General features: G+C 37.6%; 1 protein-coding gene across 6 annotated transcripts in view; it reads left to right on the plus strand.

Annotated features, from left to right (window-relative positions):
* Positions 1-20,618, plus strand: part of EYA4 (EYA transcriptional coactivator and phosphatase 4) — a 184,523-nt gene that overhangs the window by 20,927 nt on the left and 142,978 nt on the right. The window lies entirely within an intron of this gene.

The following is a 20,618-nucleotide window of genomic DNA, read 5'->3' on the forward strand; positions in this document are numbered from 1 at the left end:
ATGTGTGGTACTCTATACAGGCCAGCAATGTGTGTTCGTCAAGGAAGTGGTAGCTCTAACTCTGAATTTCATTGCTTTTACTTTGATAGTTTTTTTATAACATAAAAACATAACCACATTATAAGCATAACACATTTTTTGGGGGAGAATTTGAAAGCATGAAACATTTAATTTAGTAATAACAGGATCAGTGTGGACAAGGTTTTCCTACCATAAGGATAAGAACAGTTATTCCTTAGGCTGCATATTAATCTACCACCCCACCAAAAAGCATTCATTTTATTGCTGAATAATTACCCTGCGTATAGAATATCTAAATTAAATACATGGGGCTCTATCATGCCTCAAAAACCTTCACATGAACCATACAGAGGGTGTTTCATAGTCTGGAGACCCATTTAAGGGGGGATAGAACTGTTGGTCAGTTGAGAGGAGAAGTGGGCAGGCCAAAGGGGGAGGTTGTGCCTCTGGTGCAGTGGATCCCCTCCATAGTTCTGGAGAGAGCTGTAGCCAGGATAGTGCAGCTGCTTCCCTCTGGCCGCCAGGGGCTCCCCTAGCCATTCACACTCTGATAACCGTGCTTGCGGGAACTCTGACTCTGCAGAGGCAAGCCATGCTGCCTGCGCCGCCCCATGAGGCTGGCAACTCCTGATGGCATTGTCCGCCCCCTGCCCAGCTAGCTGGGACTCCAGGCCGGGCTAACCTGCACTCACCCCTGCTCCAGCAGCCCAGGCCCACCAACTGGTGCCACTCAGATGGTGCCACCCTGACCACTTTGCCCTGAATAGTTGCCCACCTGTAAGGCTTGTGCTGCCAGTAGGGAAAAAATCCTGAGATTTGGCAGGTCTAGCACAAGATCATGAGCTAGGCCTAATTTTCCTTGGAAATTGTGTCTCTTGTGATAAATTCATGAGAGTTGGCATGTCTGATATAAAGTCATTTTTTATGCTCAGAAGTGGACAGCAGGCTTCCAAGAAAGCCCACTGCAATCCTGCGTGAGCGTGCAAAATTTTTCAGTTTGTCCTTCGTGTCTGCCACAGTTCCCAACTAACAACTATAGTGCAACATCTTAGACTTCTTGACTTGATGGTCTCCAGGAGGGTGTTGCATTATATATAAAGAATTTCTTCTTTAAAAATGTGGCCTGAGTTCCCTTAGCACAAACTAAATGTTTGATAAAACAATGTAATGAAGCAATCTGCTTTTGTGTACAAAGAACTCCTTTTCCAAGGCACAAGTAAAGAGTTTTCTGAACATATATTTGATTTCTTCTTATTAGGTTATTGACAAAGGCCCAGATTTAGCAAGGTATTGAAGTAGATGTGTAATTCTAAGCGTAACTTGTCCCATTGACTTCAATGGGTCTAATCATATGCTTAAAGTTAGGCACGTGCTTAAGTACCTTGCTGTCTTGGGACCCATATTGAAAGTAAACACAATTATTTCCAATAGATTTTATTCACATACTCTTTTGAATGATTTGTAACTACGGATCATGTATATTTAGCATCAAAGAACAGCTGTGGTCCCCCATAATCTTTCTTTGAGCTATGCCTCAGTACCTGGCTGACAGAATTGCAAATGCATCCTCTTGAGTAGAAAAAAGAAATAGTTGGCATACGTAAAATAACACCAAAAAAGTACTCTGATTTGATGTGATGCAATATGTCTTAATGATGCCCTGCAAAACCAGACCCATTAAAATGAAAAGGCAGATTCTGCCCTCAGTTACACTGGGGGTAAATCTGAAATAATTCAGTTGAGGACAGATTAAAATCCTCCAAACATAAGAGTTTCGGGGGGGGAGGGGCAGGGGAAGAACAGTTAAGTTACACCAGATTTATCTATATATGTTGGAGGGCAGAATTTGTCCCAAAGGGTCGGTTGTCAAGAAACTATGTAACCACTATGTATGTTGTTCATTTTGTTTGTTTATATATTACAATAAGTTGTCTTTAAATAAAATCTATTTGTTTATGGTTTATGCTCCACACTCAGGAAAACAGTCACCAAACATATATCAGAGTACACAACCTGCATCCACACTGAAGAGTAGTCGTGTTAGCAGCTTGGGTATTAGCAGCACTTGGGTTTTATCCTGTACCCCCTGATGGACCAGCCAGCTCAGATGTAAAGCCACCAGCACACTCAAGTACGAGGGTTTTTTGTGTGTGGATGGGACTCACGTTAGGAGCAACTCTTGAGTTAGTTCTTGAGTTAACTCCGCAGTGAAGAGAAGCCATGAGTTTACGATCCAAGTCTCTTCTTCCCAGGGGGATAGTCCCAAATGACCAACTGGTGGTGGTGTATTAATTTAGATGGAATGTTTGGGCCCAGAGAATCAGAAGTATTAACATGACCCTGTCACTGTCCAGCATTAAGCAAGGTTCAGGGTTTGGTATCCAGAGATCTCAGCCTGCTTAGTATCATGGCAAACACACCATTAAAAATCATTTTAACCCTTTATTAAAGATAAGGAAAAGAAGGAAAGACAGTGAAAGCTTTTGAAATGTAAAGCATGAGGTAAGGCTTTCATTTTAACAATATTCCTTGTTCCCTTTCCCTTTAGCTGGAGAGAGATTTTTAGAAGGCACCTTGCCCTTCCATCCCTCCTATCTTGTCTGACAGTCTCTTAGATGGTATTAACTGTGTGTTTGGGGCGAAGAGAAGAAGCTAGTTGAGCTGGGCTGGAGTTCTCTTTGGTGGTGGTGTTAGTCCAATCCCATTTTCTAGATTTATAGTTTCCAAGGCCAGAAGGGACCGTAGTTTCATCTAGTCTGACCTCCTGTAGAACACAGGCCATAGAACATCCCCAAAATAATTCCTAGAGCAAATCTTTCAGAAAAACATTTAAAAGTTGTCAGTGATGGAGGATCCACCATAACCCTTGGTAAATTGTTCCAATGCTTAATTATTAATTAAAGGAGCTGGGGATCTCAGTGGAAGTTAGGCACATAACTGTTTTAGACACCTTTAAATATCTCAGCAATAATCTTCATATTTAATTTTTTGTGTGGTGAATGTTCTGGGACTTTTTTTTTGTATTTTCGTAAGCAAACGTGCGAATTCAGAGAAAAACACATAGCCTTAATAAATGTATTTTCTCTTTAATGAAGCTTCGTAATTTCATTGGGATGGTCCTATTAAATTAGTCTATTTATATATAAAACCATTTCAACTTGCACATTTTTCAGTGTTTAAACATATAACATAAGAAGGAAGCTTGGAAGAAATAGAGCTTTAGAAGTGGTGTTACCATTAATATTTTTACAACCTCTGCAATCACTTATCCTCATCTAAATGTACTCATATTTCATTGATTTTTTTTCCCCTGACAAAACAAATAGTCTTAAAGAAATCATGACGTGAAATATAAACAAATCCCAAACTATCAGTTGGCGGTTCAATCCCCTCCCTAAACCTGCTAATCAGTGGGTACAATTTAAATTTTAATGTGTTCCAAATTATTTTCCGTTTAAGTGACTCAAGCCTCTCTTGCTGCTTCCCAGTATATGAATTGGATTTACAGTAGGCATCACTTTCATCCTATCGGTGCCTGAATGACCAGAAGTGCTGCTTGCAGTGGTTTGGATTTTCTCTGGGTCCTCTTTAAAATATGTAGTCCTCTTCCCTTTTCTCTCTCCAAACACGCTTAACATTTTTCATTATTTTAATTATCCTTTCTTATTGTATAATAATTGGGAAAAAGTACTATGCAAAATCTTCGAAAAACTCTCATTGGCTTTTTTGTGGCCATTAATCAGCCATTGTTTTAGGACTCTTAAGGCCATGAATTGCCATCCTCAGTTTGATCCTGGGCTTCTTCAGATTTCTCTCCTTTCACAATCTTCATCTGTTGCCTGGACCATAATTTCCTAAATTCTTCTTCCTCCCACGTTGTCATTTGCCATGAAGTTAAAGGATAGGTTAGTTTTCATGTGTGACCACCTGGTAAGTTATGTGGCTGCTGTAGCCTAGATCAGTGGTTCTCAGCCTTTCCAGACGAGTGTACCCCTTTCAGGAGTCTGATTTGTCTCGCGTACCCCAAGTTTCACCACACTTTAAAACTACTTGCTTACAAAATCAGACCTAAAAATACAAAAGTGTCACAGCACACTGTTACTGAAAAATTGCTTACTTTCTCATTTTTACCAAATAATTATAAAATAAGTCAATTGGAATATAAATGTTGTACTTGCATTTCAGTATACAGTATATAGAGCAGTATAAACAAGTCTGTATGAAATTTTAGTTTGTACTGACTTTGCTAATGCTTTTTATGTAGCCTGCTGTAAAACTAGGCAAATATCTAATGAGTTGATGTACCTCCTGGAAGACGTCTGCATACATGTGTCCCTAGTTGAGAACTACTGGTCTAGATGAAGCATGGCTTTGAAACTGATTTCCCCCTTCTCCCCCATAACTTTCTAATTGCAAGTGGCCATCAGCTTTCAGGATTATTAACACAACAGGAACACATAGCAAATAACAATTGAAATCTTACACTGTAAAAGTCACTTGGGGGCAATCATGGACTTGTTGAGGACCCAATGTTGAAATCATGCCTTTGAAGTCAGTGGGAGTTAGAAATGTGAATTGATTTAAGAGATTTGTTAGAGTTTCCCTGCAAGAAACATAGTTTATTCTGAAGATTGTCAAAGCAATCCCAGCAGTGGAAAAAATCCTCGTTGTGGGACTAGGAGTGGCTGGTGTGATCAATCATCCATGCTTCACAGTTGACCATTTGTAAACCTTTTGCTCTTTATTGTTTTCTAGAACTGACAGTCATTGATTCTGCCAAAATTAAATACTGTTTAAACTTTTTTTTTGAAAGTGCTCAATGCTGACCTAACTCTGCCCTCCCTGAAGTTATTGGGAATTTTACCGTTAATTTCAGTGAGAAAGAGTTTGACCAATGCTTTTGTAAATCTCATCCTAAATTAATTATCAAGTCCCTACAAGGGCATTGGCTGTGTGTCTGTCTGTGTTGCCCTGCAAAAAAAGTGCTTGTTCCAGTATCAGCTGAATATAGTTTCAGCTGTACTATAATCTGAGTTGGACTTTTACGGTACTTGGATAATGCAGATGGACCTGTTCTGTTCCTGGACATTAATCTCATAGTGAATCTCACTGAAAGACCTAGTGTTGAGCTCTGATAAGTGAAGCTGTGAATAATTGGCTAATAGGATATCCTGCAAATGCTAATCCTGCCTGAAGGAGCAATTTTCTTGTCTGTCGTTTTGTGTTTTGGAAAGTTTCTAAAGATGTTAGACTTTGGTGTGTAAATAGTTGTATATTGGTGAAGAAGGCAAAGAATTATTTTTATCTGACATCATTGCTCCTTGGAGTGCTGCATATATATATGTTAGGCATGCACTTGAAGACAGTGAGTTGATTTTTATGTTTACAAAAATTTGAACTTGTGTAATCACTCTGATCTAGACATTAATACTTTGCTTAATTCTAGTATAATGTAAGTGTGAAATTTACCAGGTGTGCAGGACCCTATTATGGGGGTTTCAGACAGAGCTACTGTGCAGGAGGTTTATATGCACACTTAAAAAAGAGAGACGAATGAAAGGTATAATTATGTTGCAGTAATTGGTGCTTTCACCTTCAATGGGCTATGGGAAGCTGTGGATTTTGTCATTCAAGTAAAGTTCAAGGTAGTCTACATGCAAACATGTAAACTATTAAACATAGAAAAGCCGACTGTCAATTTCAGACAACATATTTGAACAATGTGTACTAAAGTTATATCAAATAACATCTGAACACTAGCTAAATTTTAAGTTTTATGTATACAATTATGAATATTAATGAAATGTATGCATTTATGGGAAACATTGCACGCTTAGGAGTTTTTAAATGAGTACTCTAAATGCACCTTCCTCTTAAAAATATTGCATTGAATATTTAGAAGTACAACATCAAATACCACCCTGCAATTTAGCTAAACCAAGACTTTGGGTATTACTTGATTCAGTGTCTGCAGTACTTTGCTGCATAATCTATCCATTAGGACAGAATAGTTTAAATACATATAAGATTTAATCCAAAATATGTTCTAGCTCGTACATTTGTGAAAAAAATGTAACCCAGTGCAACGTTATCCTACTGCATTTGCGCATAACCAGCATAACAGAAGATGTAAAAGGTCTGATCTACTCTCATTTAATCTTAATGGGGTTTTAACTCATCATCCTCCAGATGACATTTAAATGTCAAGACTGATAACCATTTCACTGCTACAGAAAATATCAAACTAATCCATTTTATAGATTTCAATCTCATTAATTGAGGCCAGATACAATGAGATATCTCACAGCTGTCAAGCGTTGCTGGATTGGTAAAAGAAAACAAGCCCTCTCAAAAGATTTAAAATCCAACTGTCTGTGGGCGGGAAGGAAAGGAGATACATATACTTCTTATTGCTGAAAGCCTGAGTTGCTTCCTGGGTTCCAGAACCTTACACTATCTTTCTCACCTTCCTGGATGCCAAAAGCCTGAACTGGCCTCTACCCACATATTAGAACCTTCATCTTTCCTCCAGCAGCTTCTTTAATGAAAAGATACATTCTCAGTACCAAAATCTGCATCACACTGAAAACTGGATGGCAGTATAATCTAAATTTAATGTAATAATTAATACAGACTGTTCTACTGCTTGTGTTATTCATTTTCATATTTAAGTCCATAGAAACCTCCCATTTTAATTTTCCTGAATCTGCTGCAGAATTTCCTGTTTCCTGAACTGGCATGCTATTGAAACCAGACATTCTTGCTGTAGAATTTAGGTCCAGCTTTGCCTCAGAGAATATGGGTTTAACTAAAGATTGGTAATATCTCTGGGTTGTGCTGTATTCTCCACTGTGCTCTGGGGCTCACTTAACCTGAAATGCAGTGAAGAGGAAGGATGCCAGCTGGCTTTAAAGGGGCTGCATTAGTTGGAGCATGGTCCCTTTAAAACCAGCCATTATGCAACTACATTAGAAGTAGTTTTTCTACATTCTTCGTCTTCTACCTTAGAAGACGCTGGAGTTTTCTAAAGGAAGAAGCTGGCCTGTTGGCTGGCTTCCACCAATTTCTGACAGTCTCAGGGGACACTATCCAGGCCAATGGAGAATTTGGGATGTAGTATCTGGTAGGAGCAACAAAATGTTCCATAATAGTTGAATTTTTCAGCTAATTTCTTGCCAGTGCACTTTTCATAAAGTATGAGCATTTATAAATTATACATCCAGGTAATGCACTTTCAAAAAAAATTAATAAATCACTGAACTTAGGGAAATCAGTGGTAGATTAAAACAATATTAACTCTAAAGAATAAACCATAAAACTCAGAGGGCAACATTAACTACATGGCTGATAAAATCTTGTTAGAAATCTCCCCTTTATTATTCTATGTAAAATACAAGTTTCCTTTCTTGGGATTTGAAACTTCATTGCCTTTAGTAATAGCTAATATTTTTCCTGCATACATTTTTCAAAACTAGCCATTCCCTGTGAAAGGAAGAATATAGAGAGAAGTTTATTTTTCTTCATGGGTAGTATTTTAAGCTAATGTTCAAGTGAAGAGACTCAGTTTGTGAGTTTTGGCTGCATGTCTTTTTGGCCTTCCTTTCTGTGTCTATTCAGTGCTAGTTATCTGGCACCCTGGATTTGGAAAGATTTAACTGGAGACACTACTGCTTAAGCATTTCAATTTTAAAATTCTTTTTAGGCAAGACTGTTCTGTAACTGTTAGCTAAGAGAATTCGTAAGGGAAGACATCACCAATGCTGTTTATTTTACCGAAATAATAATTGAAATGGAAATAAAATTGAATCACTGAAAGCCTTTTCTTTCCTTTTTCAACCTTCTTTTCAATAGCAAGACTCCTAAGACATGGATAAAATAATAATTGTTCTAAAGAGAAGAATTGAATTAAAATGCACAAGTCAAAAATAGCAGTTGAAGGACAGAACAATGACACCAACATTAGGAATTATTTAATTATTATGGTCTGTAGAGCACTGAGAGCGTGCTCTTTAAAGTACAGTATGTGAAGTAAAACAGTCCCTGTCCCAGTTTATTTATAATCTACAAATTCTACAAACTGGACTGTCCACATGCAATTTTGCATATATATGCATTAAATTCAGACATAAAATGTGGATAAAGTAAATAGATGGAAGATCACTTCTTCCATCTTACTTTGTATATATAATTGTTAAGCAATTAATCTGTAATGCTTAGTTATTGTTAGAAGGCCTTCTGAAAGATGTGAATTTGAAGGGAGAGATTTGAGTGGTCAATGATTGGGATCTGAGATGATTTTCTTGACCATTCCTTGCAGTAAACGTGATTTAAACATAGGAAATTATATCCATGAGGAAAAATAGCCAAATTTACAAATGAAATGCAATCACAACAAGGATATATTTATTTTTCTTTACATTACTTATACACAATATAGCTTAAACCAAATAGCTACAGTAGTAACCCAGAAATATGAAAGACAGTGTCTTCCTGGCTGACAAGGTGAATAATATGGATAACGTGTTTTAGACATGGATATTTGGCTGCATGTCTACTAGGTAATCAACTTTATTTTTCATTTGCTTGTTACTGTTTCTCGAGTGAGAATGAGTCAGTAAATATGCTAGAATCTTGTAAGAAAGACGTGGAGAGATACATTGGTGAGGTCATGGGGCGACAACTTGGTGACAAGCACAGTGCCTTGCAGTCCCCAGCTGCTCAGAAATATTTATACTAGGGTCATCTTATTCTCAAGCACCATCTTTAATTGCTTCAAGCTAGTAAGTGTCAGGTAAATTCCAATTTTCCCCTCCTCACATATACTCTGGTTGTGATAAGCGGGAAATTTCTTTCTCTCTTTCACACCCTCTCTGAGAGCCACTGGTGCTGGCTGCATGAAAAGAGGGTCAGACAGTCAGTGCTACTCTACCCCTCCCAGTGCCAGCTTTAGCTTTGTTTTTTCTCCTAGAACTGTGAAATATCATGCAGTTAACCCACGCCTGCTACCATGCTCCCTCACTCCTCAAAAGGAATAACTCCTGTGCCCTACTTGTCCAACCCCTGCCAAAATTCAGATTTTCTGTACACCATGTTTACATACCACTCTGTATTAATACAAATGAACAAGCCAATTTCTGTTTTCATAAATAAATGATTTTTATTTTAAAACAAACTTTGTTCAGACTATTGAACTATTATTAAAAAAACCCAAAACTCGCAGCCACTCACATTGAGTTGCATGAGTGGATCAGGGCAAAACTCATTTTGGTGTCTGTTTGGACTGACTTGTCAAGCATTATATTTACAGCTGTCTGCCAGTCATCAGAGTTCCTAAGGATCTTGACTCACAGAAGACAACATGTAGTTTTTGTTCAGGTTTAGTTTTGAAAAACCTTGTCCTGCAGAAGCCACAAAAAAGACCGTCACAATGTGCAGTACAGCACAGTGTGTATGTAAATGTAGGGCAATCCATTCTTCAGAATAAAATTTAGATTTCTAGTGATTATGAAGGTGTGGTCTGTAGCAGTGCCTCCCAAACTGTGAGTCACGGCTCCCCAGTTTTCAGTGAGGGAGGAAATTTAATCAATATGACCATTGGGCTTTTTTTTTTAATTAAGATGCTATTAAAATAGGATCTAAAAAATCACCTGTATTTTATCTAAAGGTTTGCACCTTACACTGCAGCTGTGGGCTGGAAGCCGCTCTCTGTCCTCCGCTCTTACAGGGGGCCTTCAGCTGAGAGACTCCCTGTAAGGGGAAGCATTCAGTAGTTTTACCAGTAGCAAACATTCATCTGAAGAGAGATGATTTTAATAATGTTAAACAGAAAAGGAAGAAGAGTAGACAGCAGGGTGAGAGTTATATTGTTTGGATTTTTGTGTCTTGATATTACTGCATAAATCCAGAGCCAGAATATGTGTTTTGTTTTCACATGTTAGCATGAGGCCAGGGAAAAGACAGACATTTAGAAACCAAACATCCGGAATTCATGAACAGCAGCAGTGGATTTTTCGTCAGAGCAATTAAAGCGGGGGAGGGTACGGAAGAAAGTCATTTCTAAAGAGGCAACTGTTTCTAAAAAAAGTCTTAGAATCTTATGTTGTGGCCTTGAATTATGATTGGGGAACAAGCAGCCATGGCACTGAAAACAGTTCCTGTGTCAAATAATACCATCCATCAACACACTCATCACCTTGCAAAAAACATCCAGGACCAGTTGATTGACTTTTCTTAACTTGTTCTAATTTTGGTACTGCAGCTTTGTGAATCCACAGACTAGCCAACATGGCGCAGCTTCTGTGTTATGTGAGATTTGTTAAAGCACAGACAACAACTGGAAAACTTTTATATTTTTGAAGAAATCCCAACTTGAACATCTGGTGAGGAAATGTTGCATATTCAACAGCCATGATTAAATTCATAGTAGATGAAGGTCTTAACTGGGCTATATATATGGGGAGACGTGCACGATGGGGTGTAGCCATGACAAGAAAGAACAGTGGGGTTGCAGCATGAGTAAAGAAAGTGGCACCAGCAGCAGATTGGACACATTGCATGGTTTATCGCTAAGCTTTGGTATCGAAGTAGCAGCCTGAAGTACATGAGGTCCTCAACATTCTTAATGTTATTAATTTTATAGCAAGAGTCCTGCGGCACCTTAAAGACCAACAGATTTATTTGGGCATAAGCTTTCGTGGACAGAAACCCACTTCATCGGATGCATCAGGTTTCTGTCCATGAAAGCTTATGCCCAAATAAATTTTAGTCTTTAAGGTGCCACAGTACTCTGTCTGTTTTTTAGCAAAACAGCAAACACAGCTATCCTTCTGGAACTCATTAATTTTATAAAATCCCAGACAGTGAACACATTTTAGTATGCTGTCAAAAGATGGGCTCTGACCACAGTCAGTTTCTATTTCACAGTGAAGTCAGGTGGTTGTCATGTGGGAAGTGTTACAACATACCTTTGAATTGCTTGATGAATTTAGAATTTTCCTCCTTGGGAAAACAGACCTTATAGATTCCACGTGTAGTACTGATTTCTTGACCTTGTTAGTTTACCTGGTAGACATATTTGGCAAACTGAATGCACTGGGCCTAACACTTCCAGGTAGGAATACAAATACACTGAAAGAGAAAATCAGGGGATTCCTAGAGAAGCTTTGCCTTTGGAGATGCCACATTGAAAAGGAAGTTACCAAGATGTTTCCAGTGTTATCACACTTTAAAAAAAAAAAAAATAAATAAAAAATAAAAAATGCTATTAAAGACCAAAACTCATATGTCTATATTGTATTTCCTTTTTGATGAATATTTCCCTGGAGTTGAACATGAATCTCCAGATACCGATTAGATGTGAAACCTGTTCTTGGTAACAGTTGACTCCATACCAATCTGAAATATCTCGACCTCAAGAAAATCTCTTAGAATTGTTAACTGATCACACGCTGAACACCAAGTTTTCAAATCTAACAAATCAGGAATTATAAATTTCTGTAGAAGGAGAATATGAGGAACTCAGTGACACAGCTATGGAAGTGCTGCTTCCATTCACTTCCTGCCAGTCTGCGTTTTCAGCAATTATTTCTGTGACAGCTAAAAAAAGAAATTGTTTAAACATGGAAAACAACTTACCTTTGGCACTATCAGAGATTCATTCAAAACATTTTACAACTATACTGTTCTCACTAAAATCTTAGGCTGTTCTGAACATGCTAAAAATCCATATTTTCAAATTGTCTGTTTTAAAAACCTTGATTAGATCAGATTATATAATTAAACTAACTATATATAGTTGATAAAAGTTACAAAACCATCCAAACTTTAGTGTCCTCCCTGAATCTAATATTCTGAACCCTTGATTAAAAAAAAAAAAAAGAAGGGGTATTTGGTTGTGGGGAGTGACCAATGATCTGTAAGGCAGCTGCAGTATTAAAAAGTTTGGAAACCACAGGAGTAGAGGATCAAAGAGCTGCCTCTCCCTTTGTCTTCTCTCTCATAGACCCGCGCAGGATCAGTTTAATTGGAGAGTCAGGCTGAATTGTCCTGGTAGCTGCTTGGAGTACATGTTAGTGGTGAACCCTGATAAGTGGTGTTTGCTTGACTTTTCCGCTCTCAGGAGAAAACACCTCTATTTGAATTGGAGCAGCACAATCTCTGGTCAAACTCTGCTGTGTTTGAGAGTTTGGCATCCATAAGCTCCACTGGAACTTGACTCAGCTCCCAAGGCTTCCCATTTGACATATCACACATGCTGTGGTGAAGTTATAATACATTGCAAGTCATAAAACTAAAGACATCAGATTAAAAGGGGAAATGGAGAAATGATAAATTTTAGCAATAGAGCAGTGATCAATGGAGGGAAAATGACAGAGTAAATCATTCTCATTTCTAGAGCTGACAAGACTATTTGGCACAAATAAGAAGTGAACATTACAAGTGTGGTAAAGAAATATACATATAAAAGTATTTCACAATGTGTAGTAGTTGGTGTTCTGTCCAACAAACACATACAGACACACGGGGCTTGCATTCTTTCCTTCAATGTTTTTTGCATTAGTCTTGTACCCTTGTCATAATGTGAATAAAGCAATTCATTAAGAATTACTTTGATAGAGGAACATACCAGAACAGAGGAGGAATTGCTCTGATTGTTGTACCCAGTACAGATCAAATATAACAAAAAAATGAGAGATGGCTTTTGAACACACAGAAATCTAAATCATCTTGGTAAATCTAGACTTTACAGAGATCCTTAGTAGGTATTATGTTTAAACCAGCATCAAAATTAGTTAGTCCCTGTAAAAAGGGCTTCTCCCCACAAGGGCTTCTGCCGTACCCACAGTCTCTTGTATGTAGTTTTATTGTCCAAATACAAAAAAAAAAAAAAAAAAGCACTGTTCCTCAACTCCAACCTGGGCAATAGCTTTCTGGGTTTCCCCCCCTTTTAGTTCTCAGGTTCTTTCCAATTCTGCCTCCACTCCCAGGGGACTTTGGCAGTCTTGCTGCTCCTGCTTCGCTGCCTCCCCTCTGCAAGTTTCCCTGTTTCCAGGGAGCAGGCCTTGAGAGCTCCATCTCCACTCTCTCTGCCCTTTTCTTGACTGATTTTCAGCCTGACTCACCCAGGTTTCTCCTCACCAAGTCTCCTTCTTAAGGGGCCGGTTTCATCTTCTACTTTCTGAAAAGAAAAGAGTAAAATAATTTACGTAGAAGAAAAGCTTTATTATTTTGGGAGATACGCATGCATTGTGTGTTTATGGCATATCTTGGATCCTTTGTTCAATAGTTACATTTGAAAAACATCCAACATCTGAGGTTCTACTGAGAGTATTGCAGAGTATTTCCAGTAGCCCATGACATTCACTCTGGCCTCATAAAGAGCCAAATTAATGATAACATTTAGATTCTTTTAAGCCTTAGACTCTATTCAGGTGCGCACAATTCCATCTTTTTAAATCACAGCAGACAGAATCTGATATGGACTGAATATCACCAGAATATCAGTTTATTGTGCAGCAACCACATAATCCAAAGGGAACCTACCTCGTTGTTGTTGTTGTCAGCAGAGACGATAGAAAATCATTGGATATAAAATGAACTATATGAGAGATGACATAATTCACCACCTTAAGTTCAATATCCTATAAGATGCCCAATGAGGATTTCTATATTTTACTCTATTAATCTTCAACTATTTTGACTAATTCTTTTGCTATTCTATATGGAGTTGAAATATTTTATAAATGGTCATTCCGTTTAAGAAGGAAATATTACCTATGGCGCTAAGACTTTCTTTCCCCAATTCTAAAGAAAAAAAAATGAAGTGTTTTTTATGATAGGAGTCTCTCTTTTATAAGTAGATATAATCTGTTTTAGTAAGAAGTCAGTATATCGTATATTGAATAGTAGCTAAGCGTATAAGATCAATATTAGCTTTTGCCTTAAGAGTTATTGCTGCTCTGGGACTTAAGTAATTTGTTAATCCTGTTTTTTTAAATGATTTTTTAAAATCATTCATTTAAAATTAGAACCACCACCTTTTTAGTACTGACTACCTGTTCTTGGAGCTGCCTGCTCTTTGGATATACAATTAAACAATGTTTCATGTATGCAGGGAAAAGGTGGCTTAATGAATTGCAAAAAATCTCTACATCATATGGTGAAAAGCAGTTTCCACACTTGCTCTCAGTGTAATCACCCTAATATGTAAAGATTCAACTGGAAAAAAAGGTTTTTTGGTTTTTTTTTTTTTTTAAAGAGCTGGGTTCTGCATCCATTAGGTATTAAGCAAAAACCCTCACTGTGTGAGGAATGATCTTATTTAAATGCTGAATTATAATATAGTGTTGAATATCCTTATAATTGTCCTTTCCTCATAAATATCTGAGGTCTTTAAATTTAAAATGTAGCATACCATTAAGGAACAAATGAATGGGTTTGTGTTCTCTTGTTGTTAGCATTAGATCATTTTATGTTACACATTCAGTGATTAGCTCTTCAAGGGAAGGGGAAACATGACAAAAGCCATGGAGAGTTGATGGTGATTGTCTTCATTCTAGTGTTGCATCCTATACAGAGAAATTGGTCTGGGGAGGAAATTAAAAATTGACAAGTGTGAAGGAAAATGAAAATCTAACCTGAGGAGTTGGATGAAAGTTCCATAGCCTATTTTCATGTAACGTGGCTTTAAGAGATGTTGCTTTTGAAGATCATGGGAAAGGGACAGTCCATGTTCTAATATTTGGGGCATTCTCTCACTGCTTAGAAAAGAGGCACTGTAAGTCATCCTTATTTGGCGTAGTGAAAGCACAAAGTAAAAAACATGTGATTGCATAGCATTGTGATTTGACATTTCATGCTTGAAAGGGCTTTCAACAATTGTTGCATAGTGAAAAGTAAAGCGTTTGGTAGCAGTAAGTCAGTCTATGGTAGCAATGCTGAATTGGTATGCAGGGATCTCAGCACCCTGCTATTTCTGTCCTATTTACTTGTCACGTTACTCTGACTTGAAAAGAATCTTGCTTCATTTTCTTAACTACATCTGCAGTCATGTTTACATGTTCATATTATACATCTATTAATTAAAGTGAGTTAGGTTGACTGCTAGGTTCTTAATTTCTGAGTGCAGCCTCCTCAAGGACTCTTCTTTGTGTTTAATTCTGTGAAAATCTGTTTTCATGTCAGTTCAAGTCTCTCTTTAGTCAGTGTAAATTGGTAGTTAGTCAGAATCCTTTAACGTTTTAAACTGATTTCAGAAAAGTGGTTTAAATAGCTGCTCTGTAATTTACATAAAATGTAGAAAACTTTTCATAAACTACTTTGTGCCAGGGTGGCTGGGTGGTAAAACACTTGGTTTATTGTAAATGTTTGTTGAATTGGTTACATCAAGAATTTACTATATAATATATTTACTAAAGTTCCTGCTGTTTTTGAAGGCTAAAAGGAATGTAACTATTGCACTGTACTTCATATTTCTAAATTAAAATGTAGTTGTCTTGCACTGAGAGAAATTCAGAATCCAGCTTGAAACTCTTTGGCCCCAAAGTATTGTGAGATGAAGGGTATTATTAAACTCTGTGGCTTACTAGATAAAAGGTTCAAATGATTCTCCTGTAATATACTTTTATTCAACTTAATATTTTACATGATAGAAAATCAACTTGAACTAGACTAAAAAAGCAATATCTTTTAGCAAAGCAGTCACTTGATACTAAATGAGGGGTCTGGTATTCCCATACATACACGTAATTACCATTTTTGACTTGGTTTGCTTCAGAACAGACTACAGGATTTTCCAGCTTGCTGATAATAACACATAAAAATAGTAGGATAATGACATGCAGAAATCACAGCCAATCAAAACTTAGCATTTTCAGTCTTGCCAACGTCTGCTAACATTTTTTTCCCATGTCTGCCCTTAGTTTGCTTCTTGCTTTGTTTAAAGCAACATCTTGGCAACCCCTGTTTGCCTGCTGTTGGTCTTTGGTTGTTTAAGATTTCTCATCATGGAATCAACCTAGAATGTATTAGAAAAGGCAAACAACAAATAAATAAACAAATACATTTTCCTTTCAACTGCAGCCATTGGGAGAAATTGCAAGTGGAGTTGTAGCCTATCTGCTTGTTAGAGTGTATGATTTCCATTCCCTCCAAAATCCCAGTTTACAGGAATCTTATTTGGCTGCTTATGGGCTTCCTCACAGCCCAGAATTCATAGAACCTTAGATATGTAGGACTGGAAGGGATTTCAAAATGTCCCTGCATCCCTGTTTTAAAGACCTCCATCGGGATTCCATAAACACCCTTGGCAACCTATTCCAGTATTTAACTAGCTTTATAGTTAGAAAGTTTTTTGTAATATCCAACCTACATCTCCCTTGCTTCAGCTTAAGCTGATTACTTATTGTCCTACCTTCACAGGACAGAACAAAACAGAATTGCTGAAATGCAAAGAGCTCTTGCCACTCCCCACCTGTCCCCACCACATCCTTATGCCTGCAGCTGCCCACGCACTGGGAAATTCCCCATGGTATCACTCAGCACCCTTTTTGTCACCTGGACTCTGCTGGACCAATATAATAGGAGACTTAGTATGGCCTACAATCTGGTCACAGGTTTCTAATATGGCAGGCTCGTTCATGTCTCTGCTTCGTCACATTGCATTTCAGAATGAATGTGCATGGCTGTACTGTGTAACCACAATATCATGCTCCCCTCCAGATATATATCAACCTAGACATGAAAGCTTACATTCTGGAGCACAGTGCTCAGTTCCTTTACTCAAGAATGTTGTACTATGGCCCCGATTCAGGAAAGCACTTAAGTATGTACTTAACTATGAGTGCATGCTTAAGTGCCACCCTGAAAAGGGATGCTTTCTTGAATTGGGATCTATATGAATAACTAGTGTCTAGGCTGAAATCTCCCACTTTGGGCCCACTGGAGGTGGAAATTGCAAGCCAGAAGACATGCTTATCTGTCCTAACTTTTTTCAGAGCTACAGAACACTGGCAGAACAATAGTTTTATTCCAAGGCTTCTGGGAGCCCCATCAGTCCTTTAGATTATTTCGCTTTTTCATAAAAAGTGTGCATCGGGGGGCAAAATTAAATATATATATATTTACCTTAAAATTGTGGTGTTCAGTTAAATCCATTTGTTTTGAATTAATACAATTTGTAATTGATAGTACGTACAATTAAAATTAGTGTTAGAAAGCTTGATGCCATGAACCCTATTAAAAATTAAAAAGCTTCCTTTTCCAACTGGAAAGCACTTATCTACTCTTTGTTTTTAAAATATAGTGAGTTTTACTTTTTTGTTTTTGCAATGAAACTAGTTTAGTTAGTTTCAAGATCATGTGATTAGCTGCTCAGTTGTATTCATGGGCACAAACCCAGATCTCTCTTCTCTTTTGGAAGTGTTACAGCTGAAATAAATTTGATTTCACCCTTGATGATTTCTATATATTACAGAAATAATGTATTATTGATTTCACTCTGCCTTTTTTAGCTTGAAAAAGTCCGATTTAATTTTGTTAGATAAGATAAAATTTTATTATTTGCTGTGCATAATTATTTGTACGGACATAATATTTATGAATTAAAACCAAGATTTGTTTGATGTCTAATTTGGGAGCGGGAGGGTAAAACATTCATTAGTTTGTATTTTGCATGTGATGTGCCACTTAAGGTAATTTCAGTGTATCCCTATATTTCATTTTAGGACCCAGTTTTGCACTTTAGGGAAAAGTGCATAGCAATCATGAAGGCTGTCTTGTTATATTCAGGTCACACATATATTTGGACAGGTAAATTACGTTTGTATAGTAATAAAACAGACTATCATATACACATTCAGTAAAAGAAATCACAGAATTAAAACGTTGAGTTCACAAAGATAAGGATCCTGCCCAGTAATTAGGCTTTTATATTTTAACTTTGTGCCTTTTTTAAAGCTTTTGTATGATTTGTCTCTGGCTGCTCCTATTTCAGACACATGGATCATTCCTTTTAATGAATCACCCAGACATATCCAGCTGCTATTTTCAGTATTTCCCTGTTCAAACAGGGACATCTCACCTGATGTGTTGTGTGCTCCTTTTTTTTTGTTTTTGTTTTTCCTCTCTCTTCAAACATGCTTCCCTTCATGAGCTTTGCTGAGGAGATTCCCCTAAGGGAGGAACTGTGAGCAAAAAGGAAGAGGGTAAAAAGATGACTGTCTGCCACACTTGGCAGTACTTTTTAATCTTGTAAAGTAAATGTTATACGGGGTGTGAGTGGAAATCTGTACAACTTTTTGACTTTGTGGCAGAATTTTTCACTGAAGATTAGGCTAATACTGACTGGTTGAAATTCACCATCCCTGTGCTTAGTCCAATTAAAGAACAGGGATACTTGAGTGTTAAGATGGAAGGTATCCCTTCAGGCTTCACACCAGTACTAGAGCCAGTCAAAAGCTGCTAATATATGCAATGCAGCCACTGTATCCCCTTTCCTGACCTCTATGGGAAGGTTTGTTTAGGTCAATATAATCACAGATCCACCTGCCATGTCTCTGTACACACACTCCCCCACAGCCCACATCGTCAACAACCTCTCCCCCCTTTCATTTTACCTTGATGAATTCCCCATTTCTAGATTCCCACAACTCCTTAGAACAAAGTATAGTGCTACAAAATGCGGGGGCTACGGACTCCTCCCCTTTCATATCCTGTTCTCCTTTAAGTGGTAGAACTGCACTGGTTTTGCTGATCTTCACACCATGGATGTTTGTGGAGAGGAGGAGCAGTAAGATATAGACCTTTGTGGAAAGAAAACGGTTAATTCTAAAGCCCATTATCTTTCCAAAGTTATTAAAATAGCATTAGAACAGGTGCCTTAGTTCATTAATTTTCCCCCTGAAGTGGTAGAGTTTGAATAAAGATTATCTGCAAACAATGAATGGAATCAGAAGGAGGAACATTCTCTATACTGGAAAGCTTTGAAAACAAAATGTGAAGCCACTCCTACTGTTTCATCCATTTTTTATTTTTCTGTTCTCTAAGACGTAGCAATAAGGCAAACAATGAAACAAAACACTCATGAGCAACTCTTTCCCCTCCTCTCCTTCCCCTTTTAGATTCTGGGAACCTAGAGTCCTCACTTGCTCCATTGGCTGCAAAGGAAGAAACATCTCATCTTTGTTCTTCAGAGCACTTTAAATTATTTAATAAGTGCAAGTGATTAAGACATTAAGAATTAAAGTAGCTTCAGAATCAGCCCCTGATAATAAGGAAGCATTGCCCAAGTTTCTAGGTGAGCACACAAGTGAAAAGGCCTTATCTGTTTCTTCTAGACTGGTGAAGCTCTGTTGGAATTTAATGGACTACAAAACAAATTTTTAGAGACACCATACAAAGTAAATATTGTAAGACAGTAAAGCCTTAAAATGGTGCTCTAATTAACCAAATGTGGTTTACTATTCCAAAAGTGTACCTCTGAAAAATGGCGCATATTTGAAACATACATTTTATCTAAAGACTCTTGGAATAAAAATAGATAGGTTTTTATGCTTGTCAGTACCATACTGACTGAGGGGTATCCAGCACATTTTTTCTTTATACTTTAACTCCTTATCTGAACTAACCAAAACCACAGAAATTTTCGAAGTCGGAACTTCTGATGAAAATGTTGTCTCTAGCATCTAACATCTAAGGGGAAGACTACCTTTATCATGAAGGGAAAATGGGAAAATATTTACACCAATAAGTGCATACTGTAATTTCATTTATAGCCAATGGATGCAGCTCTAGATTTTGCCTAAAAGATGCCAGTTAAAAAAAATAGACCCACTGTTAATCACCTGAAAATGTTGCTGAAAATTGTGATAGTTGGTCCAGTTATATTAGAAGATAAATTCCAAGGAATGGGGTCTCAATCATTTGACATGCTGATAAAATCATGGGAACTTTAATCAATGTTAGCTCTGCAATGGGAAAATCTGTTTCTTACTAGCATTTCTTATCAAAGGCAAGTTGGTCTTCCCATGAGTTTGTGTGCTGTGAAAAAAAAAATTAAAGTTCTAGCAATCCATGTACAAATAAGGCATATTATTTATGTCCTGCTTAGAAGAATGGCTGATGAAAGCCCTTTCAAATGTGTCAGTGGAACAAACTATCCATTGAAATCAGACTTTTTTTCTTGACCGTGGGTCTAATTATAAACAGGGGAGGGGGAGAGGGGGAATCTTGTTTATGCCATCTCTAGAAGTTCATTATCTGGAGGCACTAATGATTATTTGGAGCTCTATTTTGGCTTTTAAGACATATCCTTTCATAAAAGGAAGTGAGGCAAGCCATTCAGGTGCGAGCTCCTAGAGGAATTCTCCCTGAATTAGGCACTGGAATATTAAAAATGAAGGGCTAGATTTTTTTTTTCCTGTGCCAAAATTCATTTGACATGAGATTGGAGCGGAAAGGTGTTTAAGGTAGTGTTAGTTATGGGTCCCTAATTTAGCACCAACCCAACCCCTTGGTGAGTTAGAGCCAAGGGGCTGCTCTATCTTCCACCACTGGTGTAAAGTCCCTAAACCTGCAGTCATACTAGTAATGAACATCTA

This window comes from Emydura macquarii, unplaced genomic scaffold (genome assembly GCF_026122565.2).
Source record: "Emydura macquarii macquarii isolate MOO-44397 ecotype Brisbane River unplaced genomic scaffold, CSIRO-AGI_Emac_v2 contig_705, whole genome shotgun sequence".
NCBI lineage: Eukaryota > Metazoa > Chordata > Testudines > Chelidae > Emydura > Emydura macquarii.